Source organism: Bactrocera neohumeralis, unplaced genomic scaffold (assembly GCF_024586455.1).
Source record: "Bactrocera neohumeralis isolate Rockhampton unplaced genomic scaffold, APGP_CSIRO_Bneo_wtdbg2-racon-allhic-juicebox.fasta_v2 cluster09, whole genome shotgun sequence".
In the NCBI taxonomy this organism is placed as follows: Eukaryota; Metazoa; Arthropoda; class Insecta; order Diptera; family Tephritidae; genus Bactrocera; species Bactrocera neohumeralis.
The window spans coordinates 20767695-20783969 of record NW_026089622.1 but is presented as its reverse complement, the minus strand read 5'-3'; the positions used below and the strand labels follow the sequence as shown (position 1 = coordinate 20783969).

The window sequence follows — 16275 nt, the reverse complement described above, 5'->3', positions numbered from 1 at the left end:
ATGAGCTATACGAGTTATATGACAACATTGACATAGTTCAGCGATTTAAAATACAGCGGCTACGCTGGCTAGATCATGTTGTCCGAACGAAAACACTCCAGCTCTGAAAGTATTCGATCCAGTACCCGCCGGGAAAGCAGAGGAAGAGGACGGCCTCCACTCCGTTGGAAGGGCCAAGTGGAAAAGGACCTGGCTTCGCTTGGAATATCCAATTGGCGTCATGTAGCAAAAAGAAGAAACAACTGCCGCGCTGTTGTTAACTCGGCTATATTTGCGTAAGCGGTGTCTACGCCGATAAAGAAGACGAAGAAGGTTCAACACATTTTTTTTAAATCGACTCAGTCCTATTACTTTCGGGACAAACCCGGGACAAAAAAATTCAATATCTTCGGAATGGCATGAGTTAAAGTTTGTTTGCAGATTATTAGAGGTGAATTCTTGCGCCGTTTTGCCACATGCTTTTCAGTTTTTTTAGCGTGGAGAACACTTGCAAAATTTCAATTGTTTAACAATAAATTATGTAAAATATTATTATTTAAGTAAATTGGCCTTTAAAAAATATCTATAATATAGCACGAACATTTTTTTTAATTCGCAAAATTTCATTGATTTATGAGAAAATAATTTTACAACTTTATCGTGCTCGAAACTTTAACCTACAACAACATTAACCAAAAAAATAATTTTGACGAAATATCTATATCACGGAGTATGCGTCTGGTTCCTCACCCAATGAGCTGCTAATTTTCAAAATCGGTGATTTACCGAAATTTACAGGTATCACTTGACGTGGTTTGACCCATTGCGATATCTGTTCCGATAATAATTTTACTACAAATAAACGCATTGGTCGCATAACATCAAACCGGATGAAAGAAATTTTGTTTGAAATTGTAATATTTTAACATTTGTATAGTATGGAAATAAATGTATGTATGTGCATTAGGGTGTGTCATTCTGAGGCAACCTTTTTTTCAACTGAAAAACTGGCTAAAAACTTTCGAAAATGTGAAAAAGAAAGTCACTCAAAACATGAGTTCTTAATATTAATATTAAGAGGTGCCTATTTCAAATTTTCTGTTTTCCATATAAATTACATGGAAAAAAAATCAGTTTTTTTGTGGTGGTTATTGTGCGGAGGTTATTCTATGTGCACGCTATGGCTGCCAGTAGGGATGGTAAACTCGATTCCGATTCTACTCGAAAATCGAGTTTTCTCGTGAAATAATCGATTGTTCGGAATCGATCTTCAGTAGTATAAGTCGATTAAAAATCGATTCTTGACAAAAGAAGTTTCAATTTAATTGTTTCCAATTATGTAGAATAATATATTTCAACTTTCTCAAAAGGAAATATGTATGACTGAAGCGGAAAATGCTACATATAAGTACTTCGATATAAATATTTTTAATTAAATAGTTAATATGTTTTCTTTTTCTTTGAGATAATTACAAAACAAATGGCAAATTTGACTTGGTTTTATATATGTACATATTTCCTTAAGATTTGTTATAATTTCTTTCTAATAAAGATACAATTAATTTATTACGGATAGAGCCTAAACATGGTGGTGAGTGCTGTCATTTAGGTGTGTTGTAATGTAGAAGCTCCTATGATTGTTCAACATGGATTCACGGTTCTCAACTGAAAGTTGATGGATGAATTGACTTTAAGACTTAAATGATGTTTAATCTTCGCGCAGGACATTTTCTTCTGACCAACTCCCATCTCTAATGTTGGCTGGGTTGCCTCATATAGTATAAAATTATTAGAATTTTACAATTATTAAAATAGTAACTTCCTGTCAAAATGTCTAATTAGTACATTGATGAAAAAATCTATATTTAATACCCTAAGTAGTTCACCAACTCGTAGTCAAATTTTTGCTAAGCTGATTTGCTCATACACTACATATACTTATTTCCAAAGTAATGTAAGATTCCAATCTTCAATTTCAAACAATAGTGCGTGGAATAAAGATTAAAAATGGAGTTTAAAAATGCACACTGAAAGTATACTTAATTCAATAATTCTAAAGACAGACATATTTTATGTACGGCAATTTGTACATACTTCAATAAAAGCTCAGGAAAGCTGTAATTGTGGCAGAAGAGCTTAAAGCTTTGAAAGTGTTCAATGCAATACTTCCTAGTACATTAAACAACGATTCATAAATTCAATGGTTTCTTGAACTCTATTTTAGAATAATAGCGCAATTCTGTAAGCAGTCTCATTTTGAGGTAAAGTCTCAATTAGTGACTACTTACTATTCACAACACATTCTCTAGTCTTTAGTCACAAAATATTGTCTCAAATTTGTGACCTGATAGTTAGCAGGTCACAAAACGAAAAAAAACTCTTGCTTGCCATTTTGAATGTACTGAATAGAGATCATCATAGATATTAATCGATTGTCGTTTTTTTATATTTTGGAAGCAACTCAAACACGAAAAAGTTAAAAATAAATGAAATTCACATACATTTTTTAAATATTCTGTAACAAAGTCAACATATAATTATGTTTTTTGGCTATGTTAAAGAAAATTTCATATTTGTTGTCGACATATTTATTTTAAATTTTGTGACTGTCACGTACTGAATTGCAAAATCGTCTCAAGTCACAAAAAATGTCTCTAATTAAAAATCTCAATTTTAGAGACTTGTGACTGTAAAACTCCATTCGCTTTCAAACAAAAATCCAAAATTCGATTGGCACATATGTTATAGAATATTAGGTATTCCCAAAACAAATTTACGCTTAGTAATAGAATAAACCGCCAAAATGATATATTTACACATAAATATACTTATTTCCATAAAACAAATATATATAAAAAGCACCTACAAATATGTGCCAATTACATTTAAAACTTTTTTTCAAAAGAATAGCTTAAGCACGACAGTCTGGTTTTCTCTGGTATAAATTTAGTCAAACGGATGTTTGAATCTCTCAATATTAGTTTTATTCGAATTTAGGAAGTTAAAAATAGGAGTTGTGGTTCACATATTGGGTATCTGGGGGCTTGAATAGTTCTGGTCAGATTAGAACAACTTCTGATCAAAGGGACTACTCGGGCAAAGTGTCATCCGGGTACATTGCTTTGTTCTCGACATGTACGTTAGTACGGTCAGCAATCACGCCGTAAATTTAGCAATGTAAGCTAAAATATATTTTGTACTACCTTTAGCCGTAGTAATGTAAGCAAAAATATGTTACCTAATATTTTATTTAGCTATATAAGCAAAATTATAACATAATATAAAAGCTGAATTCAATAAATCTATCGGGCTCAGTTCAAGTTGTCTTTGCTCTTCATCAGCGACTGCGACCGGTAACCGGCGCCCAACTGAGTGATTTTTATCAAAAATATAAAAAATCTTTGCAAAAAAACCCTAAAATGGTTTAAAAAAATAATAATAATCCTCCGGTGTGGCGCGAGAACCAAACCAAAGGAATTCACCAGAAGCAGCCTGCACAAGATAAGACGACAAGTGACGCCATCTGTACTACGAGTAGGAGTCTGAAACATCCAAAATAGATCAACCAGAACGTCCCATGCTGTTCCTCATTTATTTGTAAGTTCAAATAAATATACAATTTATTTATAAATTAATAAAAAATTGAGGGTAAATTCACAAATATATATTTTTTTAAGTAACACATATCTTCAAATATGAATCAGTGAGTTAGAAAATAGGCTTAGTCCCCCACAAATCATTAATACTCATATTCTGCACCAGCAACAGAAGCAGATTTTACTGAAATGAGAAGACTACCATATTGCGTAACAAAACCACTAAATAAAGCTTAATGTCCACGAAAGAAATCAAGTTTATAATTCAAGAAACGTATACATATGTATGTCAAACAACCACCAATGCCCAGTCAGACAAAACCTCCTACATATTCCAATGGAAGTTGATCCGTCAATACACACCCATAAAGTGAACTACATAAACAGGCTAAACTATACTCCTATAGCAAGATCACAAAGTACTTCAAACATACCAAAAAAACATCAAAGACTATTTCATATTGGACCAGAAGACGAACAGATTCACGAAGAACAATACGGTGAAGAAATAAATTGTATGATGGACGCCCATACAGCCTTCCTTGCGTGGAGTACCACACTAAAAATGAAGGAGCCCTCAGGTTCTTAATTGATACTGGGGCTAACAAAAATTTTGTGTGTGAAAAACTTGCAAGAGGCTCAAGTAAATTAGACAAACCATTTAACGTACATTCAGCTACTGGACAGGTGCTAATAACCCAGCCAAAATCTGTGAAAATTTTTCCAAAACTTAGGCATCATGACTACATTAGACTTTTACATACTACGAAATTTAAGGACTTTTGACCGTATTATAGGAACGCTTAAAGAATTAGGAGCTATAATTGACAGAAGAAATAATATATTACGATTACAAAATGCAAAAATTAAACTGCAAAAAAAATGGTTAAACAAGTAAATAATAATTCCGTTTCAGATAAAAGTACTGTAGATACGAGCATCCGCGCTAAAATTAAAACAACAACGGACGATCCTATATATTGTAAATCATGCCCTTATCCAGCAAACCTTAGAGAAGTGGTGGAAAAACAAATGAAATGTTAAGAGATGAAATTATTAGTCCTTCTCTCTTGTGGATAGTGCTAAAAAAACAGGCGCATCTCGGAAAAAAGTATAGAATAGTTATAGATTTTAAACGTCTAAATGCGATAACTACGTATATTCCAGATGCATATCCGATCCCGGATATAAATAACATTTTAGCAAGATTAGGCGAGTGTAAACACTTTAACATCTGGATTTCACCAGATCAAGATGAAAGAAAAAGATATAGAGAAGACAGCATTTTCAACAGCTAAGGGTAAATATGAATTCACCAGGCTGCCTTTTGGGTCTAAATATGCGCCATCTATTTTTCAAACGATGCTTAATGATGTTTTGAAACCTTTAATTGGTAAAAGCTGATATGTCTATATCGACCACATCATTATTGTAGGAAATGAAAAAGAAGAACATTTAAAACAGTTAGACGTTCTATTTGCATTGATGGGCTATTTTTGGGTTATGTTGTTACACAGGGTGCAATCCTGCCCGATCCTGAAAAAAATTTCTTCTTTAAAAGGGATATTACCGATTAAAAACTTGAAATAACTAAAAAGATTTCTAGGATTACAGGAAATTACGCTCAGACAAAAGCAAATCAACCAAAAAAGTTGAATAGCCTTTGGAGCTGTTCTTCCACAAGGAGAAATTGGCAAAGATAAACCAATTACTTATTCTCAAGATCTTTTAACAAAACAGAAGAGAATTATTCCACTATTGAAAAGTAAATGCTTGCTATCAAATGGGCAGTTGATAAACTTAGGACTTATTTTTACGCATCAAAGGAAATAAAAATTGGCTAAATGAGTCTCAGACCGCCCCCCTCACAAAATTACACTCACACACCACACACATTACATACACCACGTCATCATTCCACACCATGCGCACACAAATACCACCACATCACGAATCTGACATACATGAGGACACCATACAAAAAAGAACAAAAGGGACCGACGGACAGGGCACATCGCATACGTTTCTCCGTGCCCCCTTTTAATTTCGATTTTCTTTCCGCATTTTTTAATACTCGTATTACAAGGTGAGTGCCACGAAAACGACACACAAAATGGACAAAAAAAAGTGAGGTGTCAAATGTGGAAAATAGCATCAAAAATACATAAAGTTGGAAAAACAAAAAAAAAAGTTAAGTGTGGCTAAATGAGCCTTAGTCGCCTGCCCCACATCACACCTACACCCTTCACTAACATGCACACTCACCTCGACATCACCACACTCCACATCAACACCACCCACATGCGAGAGCCAGGATCCACACACTCCAACACTACTCAACATAAAAAGGGTCAGGCTATACACAAGTTAGTACAGATTCGATCGCCTTGGTATCAACTTCACTTTCCCGCCACAGCTACGCAGCGTTCCATCGTGAAATAGTAAAGCTTATCCTAAAATTTTTCCGTATACTAAGTGAGTTTAAATACATTGTCAAAGAAAAAGAAACCCCCACTAATCGAGTGTTCAACTCCTATTGTTAAAAATTATACTAAGTGAATTGATATTATAAAAGAAAAAGAAACCTCAACTAATCGAGTGTGCCCTTTATATTGTTAAACCGAAATATACAAACAAGTGGTGCATCCCGAGAGTTTTATTTTCAAACACCTAAAGCGCACAAGTGGTAAGTAAAGCGGGCAGTGAACCCAACATTGTGGTCCTTCGACACAATATATGTATAACAAAATTGTCTCAAAGGGATAGAAAATCGACACTTCTCATAAGATATTGCTTAATAAATAGTTTCCTAAATTCTCAAATAGAATAAATAAAAAAACGAACAAAAGCAGAGGTCACTTAAAGAATTATAATTCTAAATTAAGCCGTTCGCAATTACTGGCCACACTCTCGGAAGATCCCTCTATTGTCACAGTCCTAACTCCAGGGCTAAGGAGTCTCCATTCTGGCCATATCTGAGCCAGGCGTGGAGTTACTATCCTTTATAAAAATAAAGAGATTACAAACCATTGTCAAAGATACTGAGAAAACAATTAAAATAAACGGCAAGCCTTCACAAGCTGACGGTCAAGAAATTTGAAATAAAAAATATAAATAATAAACTTATCAAAAAAACAACCGCAAATATACTAACTACGAAAAGCAGTTACAAACTCGTAAGTCCGCAATACATAGTTTTTTATCACATGCACGTAAAGCAAATACATACTAAAATAAGTTTTAAACCAAATTCCAAAATCGAAAAGTTACATATTTTTGTGTTTTGCTGCCAATTCTCGTGGAGTGTTGGAAAATCGTGGTTTGATTAGTAGTCGTACGACGTACCGGCCATTATTTGATCCAGTAGTTGTGGCTTTAGAGAAGTGCTCACCATACTGATCTTTTACAGTTTTGTTTGCTAATGGAAGTTTCTTTAACTTATGCGATTTACTTAATTGTGAATTAAGGGTTTTGTTCTCAACCTGAGTTGGTCTGGTGGTAACTGGTTCTATAACTAGTCCACTTTGTGCTTCGCTGTGCAGCGTTTGAACTTTTTGTGCCTTTGAGCAACATGGTGTCTCTTGGCAATTTTTCCAATTTTGGTTTTCGGGATTTCCTTTTGCAATTATACCCGGGGTTCTTTGTGTATAAGCGCTTCTGTGGGGTGGGATAGAATATCTGCTGTAATGAAGCATAGACTTGTGTCTTTTGTGACAATATAAGCAATTAAATTTGCTTTTGCAAGTTTTCAGATGGTGTGTATGGGACAAGCAGTTTGTGCAGAGTCTTTTTGATCTGACAAAGTTGTTCCTTTCGTTAATGTTTAATTTTTTAAACTTCTCGCAAGTTTTAAGCTTATGCCCTCTTGTGCATAGTTCGCGTGACATATATTTTCTTTGTTCAGATGTTAACGATTGCGTTTTGTGAAAGTTTTTGTTTAAAATGTTTTTTTTTACTAACTTGAGGTGTATTTAAGTGTTTAATGGTCTTAGTTTTGATTATTTTTTCTTCTAATCTTTCCGCAATTTCATATTGGGTGAAAATCTTTCATTTGTTGCCACGTTGGGCACTTTTTTCGTGATGAGAGCGATTGCTCCCATAGAAGTAAAGACTTTTCTGGTAATGCGGCGGTAATTCAATATTCTGTGTCGCTAGAACCGACAAGCAATTTGAAACAGTGGATTGAAGTTTTATAAATTCTTCACTTGTTTCTTTCTGAATTTTTGGTAAATTCATTAATATTGTGACTTGTTTGTCAACTAATATTCTTTCGTTTTCGTAACGAGCTTTTAGAGCTTAACAAGCATAATTGAAATTTTCGTCATTAAGAGCGAACTGTTTGACTATTACGCCTGCTTGACCTTTTGTTTTGTATCGGAGGTGATAAAATTTTTGCGCTTGAGATAATTTAGGATGGTTTATGTACACGGCCGTAAACATGTCCCGGAAGGGCGTACATTGTTCATAACCTCCATGAAATATTTCTTTATCGCATGTTGGCACTTTAAGGTGAATGCCTGAACTCGCCTCTTGGCTTTGAATTTGTGGCAGCTCTACTCTCGATTGTGGAGTAGGTGCAATTGCTTTAATTAACCTCAATTGATCGGAGATCAAAGCTCTCGTTTCCTTGTACTGGTCTAAGCAGTTTTCGTATTTGGAGCAAGCCGAGGATTTAAAATTTTCCGGTAGATCTGATTCGTCAGATTCTAGAATTGCGTCATACGCAGCTTGGAGACGTGTTCAGAAATTGCTTAGATTTTCTTTTTTTATTTCTAACTAGCTGACCCCGCAGCCGTTGCCCTGCGTGAAATTATGTGTTTTGAAATGAAAAAAAGTTGAAATTATATTCTGTCGAAAATGATTTATTTACGATTTTTCTACATTCTTTTATGTAGCGCAACTTAATAAACATAACTTTTTGATTTCTGTTCTGGTGCGTAAATATATAGAGAAGATGGGTTTCCAACTCGTCAACACACCACATATATCGGGCCGTGTGAAAAACATAGCATTTCCCGATTTCCTTGTGTCCTGTTGATTGTCAACGCAAGGGCAATTTTCCCTGGAAATTAAATACGTTTGAACTGAAATGGCTGTCCCTTGTATTCGATAACTACGTCATAATCATTCGGGTTCCATTACTCAGTTTCGGCGCATGAAGATTGTGAAACATAATAATGACAGATCCAACTTTAAGACGCAAATGATGCTGGGGCAGGCTTGGTATGGTATTTGGAAATTCCACTGGATAATTTACGGTTTCGTCTTCCTTGTCAAGACGATCGATCGATTTATATGAGCGCAAACCTCCCGGAACTTGACTTTGAATCTTCCAGTTTAAATCACTAACATCGGTAACTTTGGCAGCTAAAATTGCTCGTGCACTCAAGTTATCGCAGTTACGATAATTTGGCCAATGTTCGGATAAACATTCGTGATGAGTTCATCTTCCGTTGAAGTGAATTGACAAAAGGGAGGTGAAATTGATATCAAACCACTGGAAGTATCAACCGAAATTTGCCCATTTCCAATTCTTAGCGAATACAATGTAAAATGTCATCTGCTGGCATGCTTCTCAAAATATTGCACACACTGTACCATTTACAATACGCGATGATTTAAATGAAGTTGAACCGCGAGACGCAAAACAGTCGGAAAACTTTCATGAATTGCAAAAGTAAATATCCTACAAAGCGCGCTTTATTGCAGTTCACATATCGACCCATTTGATACTGCTGATCTCATATCGTTCAAGGCCAATAACCGCTATGTTGCTTTCTTTGGTGACGTACTTGCAAACGTATTTGATCGATTACACCAATCTGCAATATTCAACATTGACATGAGTTTTGAATGTGAATTAAACAAAAGGGGCGAATATGGTACGACCCAAGTGTTGTCAACTTCGATGTGTTGTTTACGTCGATATTCACGCCTCTAAATGCTAAATGTTCTGCCATTGTCGTCTGGTGAGCGACGCCGATACAGTGAATATCCATCATTTCCCATTTCCGTTTCCGAAAGAAAAGCACATAAGTAGTGTTTCGTGCATTTATTGTCAGACATACAAACCAAAGTGGGATTGTAAGGTTCGCAAGGTCCATGAACCATATTGGTTTTCACCACTTCGTATAATTCTGGATCTATCTCTGAATCTGGAATTTCCGATGAAATGATTTCATCAATTTGATCTGGTGTAATCACCATCCGCATCCAAAGAAGAATGTGTGCGTGCGGCAAACCTCTTTTTTGCTACTCAACAGAATACATTCAGCATCTAACAGCACCATATATACCATAGGTTGCTTCAAGATAAAGACCATCAAACATCGCAGCTATTGTTTAAAAAGTCGTGCTGTGATATCGTTACGATCGCTAGCTGATTGACCGCGATCCATAATTCCGCACGTATGTCATCGCATTTTGGGAGTACTTCTTGCCTTGTCCTGCCTTGGGCTGCCATACGTTGATGGCAAAAAGAACGCCGACCAATATTGGCGCCACCTCTTCGTGGCTTCGTAACAAATTTCAATCTGTAATTGATCACATCGTCTCAAACATACATAAAGTTTTCACTGAATAATTTTCAATAATTTTTCCTTTGGATAGCCGGAATAAAAAAGTAAGCGACCGCAATTGAACGATTCAAATAATTTACAAATCAAAATATTGAAAAACAAAACAAACAAAAATTGAAAAAAAATGTGTATGGAAAATGTTACTTTTTGGAATTGTCCAATTTTCCGACTTCTCCTCATGAAAAGTATAAGGTATTTTGTCTCTAAACCTTTCCCGATCCACAACAAACAACCTTTAAAAATTTCATTAAGATTGGTTCAACCGTTCTCTTAGTGTTACTAACAAACAAACATTCATATTTATTGTAACGTTTGTATGGGGAAAAGAAAAGGGCTGTTTTTAGGGGTTTTTCGGAAACTATTCGAATTTTTCTCGCCGTAAAAGCCATCCTTGAACTTCAACAAACATTTAAGAAAAAGAATTGGCCAAATTGGTCCAGGCGTTATTGAGTTATGCGCGTACATACATTTTTGGTATTCATTTTTATTTATATAGATACCGATTCAGAATTGTCTTGAATCGGTGAAGATGAAAATCGATTGCAGTATCGAATTAGACTGTCATTCTCAGCAATAAATTTACTATATGAAATATCTTTAATTTTTTTTTTGCTTTGTAGCACCTTGCTTTAAGCGTGTAGCTTCAGCAGGTGTACATGGACTCTTCTCTTCGGAAATCATTTTCTGTGCTTTCAGATATTGAATCGATTTAGATTCCTTAGAATCTCCGTTCATTCAGACAATAGGTAAAAATTGAAAATATGAGAAAGAAAAACTTCTCTCAGTGTATATCTGTTAACAATAAATACGTTTGAGTCTTTAAGATAAGCGGTTTGTATGTTTGTTGTATACACAACGTATAGAATAACGAACGCGTATTTCGTTTTCCTTATTGTATTTTTGTTGTATACGCAATGTACGAACTAACGAGCGAGTGTTTCGTTTTCTTTATTCCTAACAGTTGTGCTATTAGTTTGTTTTGTTTTATTTCTATTTTATTTTTTGTTTAGTATTCCTAATATTTGTGCTATTAGTTTGTTCTTGTTTTTTTTCTATTTTATTTATTGCTTTCGCACTCGTTAATTTATACTTGCGTATACGGGCGATAATCAGAAAAGAGAAAATAGTTGTTGCCCTTTGTATATGAAAAATATTTTTTTTCTTTTTTCGTTTGCAATCCTGCTTGCTTGTATATTAACAAGGACAAGGAGTATTGCTGAAAATGTGGCGATTTGGTCTTTGAATATATAATATATAATTAAATGTTAAAATGCGCTTTGGCTGCCAATTCTTGGTTTTTATTTGTTTTATTTTGTCCGTAAATATTGTAATTTTTTTTTTTTAATTAATAGAATGTATTTCTTATGTCCTCAGTAAACAGTTGCATTTACCGCACCGAAATTTTTAAATTGTAATTTAATTTAATTGTTTACCCTATGTACGTTATATGTATGTATGTACATACATATATACCGGCATAGGCAAATTGAATGCCGTGTGTATGCGTGTATATTATTGCCGTACGAATAACGCGGGATGAGAAAATGGCAAAGTCCAGGTATGCACTTTTAGTACAAAGCAAATTTATTGAATTTAATGATATTTTAATTTGTTGATGCATAGTACATATGAGTGTATGATAATTTATTTTGTTGCCAACTTTAGTAATATATATATATGTATATGTGCATACGTAGTGAATATTGTGCATATATGTATGTATGGTTGATATTGTTTCTTTTCTTTAAATTTTCGAACTTTCCTTAGCTTACTTAGCGCAATCCTGCTTATACTGTTTTGAGTATAAGGGGTATTGCCGGAAAATGTTGTCAAGTGAATACTTGAAAATGTTTTTTTTTTTATAAACTTTGTGTGTTTGGGTACACAAGTGTAAGCATAACTAGGCTTTTAACAGATATGTACATGCCAGCATATATATAATTATATATTATACTATATACTGTTCATACATATATTTGGATGTACATACATATGTACATATATGCCAATATATAAAAATTTTATACGAATAAATGGAGTCGATACACTCACTTTGGGCCGCTTCAAGGGTATTTGAGGGCTTTAGTATGCAGTTAAGTGGGGGGTGTTTGCTCTTAACGCTGCGTACCAGTTGTATCCTATTTGTTTCCTGTTGCAGCTGATGTTGATGTTGTTAGGGTGGGTCACGGTGTTCCTTTCCTTTTTGCTCTTCCTGTTGTTGCTTGGTTCGTACTTATGTACAGGTGTCTTTAGTAATTTTTATTTCCACAATTATTAATGTTATTATTTATTTTTATTATTGCACGTTTGAAGTCACTGTTTTCCTTTCTTGTGTTTGGTTTTAAGCTTCGCGCCCGTTTAGAATTAAATTAATTTTCGCGCCCGGCTTTTCTTCTTTTTTTTTGTGTTTTGGTTGTTCAGCACAATATCGTATTTATCCATATTTATTATATTTATGTTTCACTCGCGATGTTTTTTGTCTTGTTGTAAATGTATTGTATTTAAATTTTTTTTTTGATACAACGGTACGGAACCGCTTCTTGTTTTCCGTTTTCAACTGTTTTTTTTTATGTATGTATGTATGTATTTGCCACTGAACTTTAATTTCACACTTGCAATAAATTTGGTATATTTATGCAATAAATTTTTTGTATATATGTATGTATGTGTAGCCTTACTTAAATTCTGAACGCGAAGTTTTGTAGGCTAATCTCACCGCACTTTTTTTTTTTTGAACAATTTTGTGTAAATGTTTATGTCACAGAATTTGCTTCGTTGTTTTTTTTTTTGTTTTTCAATAGTGCCGTTCTTTGCGGCTCGAAGGACCAATGTTGGGTTCACTGCCCGCTTTACTTACCACTTGTGCGCTTTAGGTGTTTGAAAATAAAACTCTCGGGATGCACCACTTGTTTGTATATTTCGGTTTAACAATATAAAGGGCACACTCGATTAGTTGAGGTTTCTTTTTCTTTTATAATATCAATTCACTTAGTATAAATTTTAACAATAGGAGTTGAACACTCGATTAGTGGGGGTTTCTTTTTCTTTGACAATGTATTTAAACTCACTTAGTATACGGAAAAATTTTAGGATAAGCTTTACTATTTCACGATGGAACGCTGCGTAGCTGTGGCGGGAAAGTGAAGTTGATACCAAGGCAATCGAATCTGTACTAACTTGTGTATAGCCTGACCCTTTTTATGTTGAGTAGTGTTGGAGTGTGTGGATCCTGGGCTCTCGCATGTGGGTGGTGTTGATGTGGAGTGTGGTGATGTCGAGGTGAGTGTGCATGTTAGTGAAGGGTGTAGGTGTGATGTGGGGAAGGCGACTAAGGCTCAATTAGCCACTGTGGAAAAATATCATCAGAAATACATACTAAAAGTGGAATTACGTAAACAACAACACAAAAAAGTATAAATTGAAGTGTCTTAACCCATTCAGACCTACCGTCTCATATACGATACACCAGAAGTAATAAATGAGTTTGAAGTACCCTTGATAAAAAATTGTTTTTTTTTTGTATTATTTTATATACATATATATGAGACTAGTGTATTACTTACGATACGGCCTTTTCTACCTAACCTGTAGAAATGTAATTTTTTTAACATTTTTTTATGTTCTGTGATACCCTAGGACTAATAAAAATAGACAAAAAACACTTCAATTAAAAAAAATAGTTTCAGGTCTAAATGGGTTAAAGTGTATAAAATATACGTAAAAACTTACCTATATAAGTGTAGTGCAGTAAGCCAAAACCACAACAACAAAAACGCAAACTTAAAATCAACAAAAAGAGTGAAGGACAGAGTGGAGTGCGACATTGAAAAATGTACATACACATACATACGTTCAACAAAAAGCAAACGGGCGCGTTACAAATATTAAAAGAAATAACTAAAACGGGCGCGAAATAAATAAAATACGAAGTCAATATACAAACAACAAAAACAAACGGGAGCAAAAGAAATAACAAACACAGCTGGACTTCACAGAGACCAGAGGGAGAATTGCATAGGAAAAAAAAATAATAAGGAGGAGCTGACCGTCACCAAGAAAGGAGGCCACTGACCCCAAAACGAAAGAAAGTAGATGCACCACTACTTGTCCTCACAAAATACAATCACAAAAAATACCCTTGAAGCGAGTCAAAGTAATAAGTGTATCGTTTTCATTTTTTATTACAATATATGTATGTATGTATGTACTGATTTAAACCAGAAAACCCCGTTTTAATAGTTCAAAAAACGGGTATCAGCCCGTTAACAAAACGCAAAACAAAATAATATCGGTAATATTATTTCTCCAACACCATAACGGAGGAAGCGGAATAAACAAAATAACCGATATTCAAAGAACCAAAAAAAAAAAAATTCATTTGTGTATACATATATACACCCATAATACAAACACAATACAAATTCAAGTAGCTGCTTACACTATGTTCCCGCAATACCCCCTCTGCTTCTTAAATCAGTAAGCAGGGGTCGAATCGTTACATCCGTGCACGCGTCGGCAAACATACGAAAGAAAATTACGTGATACGTCAATCGTATGCGGTGATTGGCATTATGACATACGATAGCAAACGGATCGTAATGTGTTTTCAATTCACAATAGTTTTTAAATTCCACATAGCTTTGGATCGTATTTTAAGGTCGCAATAGATGTGGAACAATAGATGTGGAACTGTTGCAAATTATTCAATAAATTTGTTAGTTTAAATATTAAATGGTTAAATATCAAGATGGATATGACTTTGTTTTTTTATTTGAGCTTTAGTGAAAGTGATGGGTATGAAAGAAGAGTGCGGAGGCAACTAAGAGATCGAAGCAATCCTTTGGCACTGCCGAATACACCGTAGGTATATAAAAAATAAATCATGAAACCTCATTAACGAAGTTTTCTTTGCAGATTTTTAAAACGATTTCGTCTAACTAAAGAGGCTTTTGAATATGTCCTAAATAATATATGTATGTTTAACGCAATCTGACGTCAGAGCAGTGCCTCCAGTGCTACAATACCAGCACAGTGTAGGCAGTGACTATTTGATTGAGATTTGTCAAAGCACTGTTTCGAAGCTGACATCCCATGTGCTTAAAGAAATGGAAACGAAGTTGTGCCCACAGTTTATACGGTTTACACCAGAAGATTCCCTTACGTGTAAAGAGTGGTTTGTGCAGCAATATAAAATTCCTGGAGGTGGAAATAAAAAGAATTTTTAGTTATTGGGTGCGTTGATGGTACCCACATCGGCTTACAAAAACCCACAGTAAACGAGCACATGCACTTCAATAGAAAAGGTTACCATAGTATCAACGCAATGATAGTAAGTTGCTCTTATAATATACTAGCGTTACCCGGCGCGCTTCTCTACGCAAAAAATTGATTGCTTAAAAGATTTGATTTCTTAACACAATAATGAAAAAGAAAAGCAATGTTCAATTTAATACAATTGTATACACAACATTTTTTGTTTTATTTTGTGGTGCATAAATAAACAAATTTTTCGTGGCTCCAATTCTTGAACATGCAACGTACAGTTGACCGTGAGAAAAGCAAGCTTCCTCTAAATTAACTCCACACACCTGGAGCGTTTGCCCTTGGGCTTTGTTGACGGTCATAGCAAAAGATAGCTGAACAGGAAATTGAAGACATTTAAATTCGAATGGCATGTCCGTTGGTATTAATGGGATGCGCGGTATTAGTACAATTTCACCTTTTGCTTTGCCAGTGAGAATTGTTGCTTGAATTAAATTTGGCATCAATTTCTTCACTGAAAGTCTCGTCCCATTACAAAGTTTCGGTGCATTAAGATTTCGAAAAAGTATAATCGATGAACCAACTTTCAAATTCAAATTATGCGGTGGCATGCCTGGTGGTTCCAAAGAATTTAAAAATTCAACCGGATAATTGACTGCGTCTTCATCATTCATAGCAGTATCAATGGATTTATACGTTTCCGAATTACCTGGCAATTTTTCCTGGATGTGGAAATTGATTTCATTGACATTGACATTTTTTGGTGCTAAAATTGCACGTTCTCGTAACCAATCATGGTTATTATAATTTTGAGCAATGTTTCGAAAAACGCGATCAATGAGTTCTTCTTTTGATGATAC

General features: G+C 34.6%; 1 protein-coding gene and 1 long non-coding RNA gene across 4 annotated transcripts in view; both read left to right on the top strand.

The window, feature by feature from the left end:
* LOC126764205 (uncharacterized) overlaps positions 1-16275 on the top strand; it is a 317397-nt gene that overhangs the window by 259765 nt on the left and 41357 nt on the right. The window lies entirely within an intron of this gene.
* On the top strand, positions 2619-6174 carry LOC126764356 (uncharacterized). The gene is made up of 3 exons (XR_007667968.1): positions 2619-3576; positions 4492-4686; positions 4743-6174. It is a non-coding gene; the product is annotated as an uncharacterized LOC126764356 (long non-coding RNA).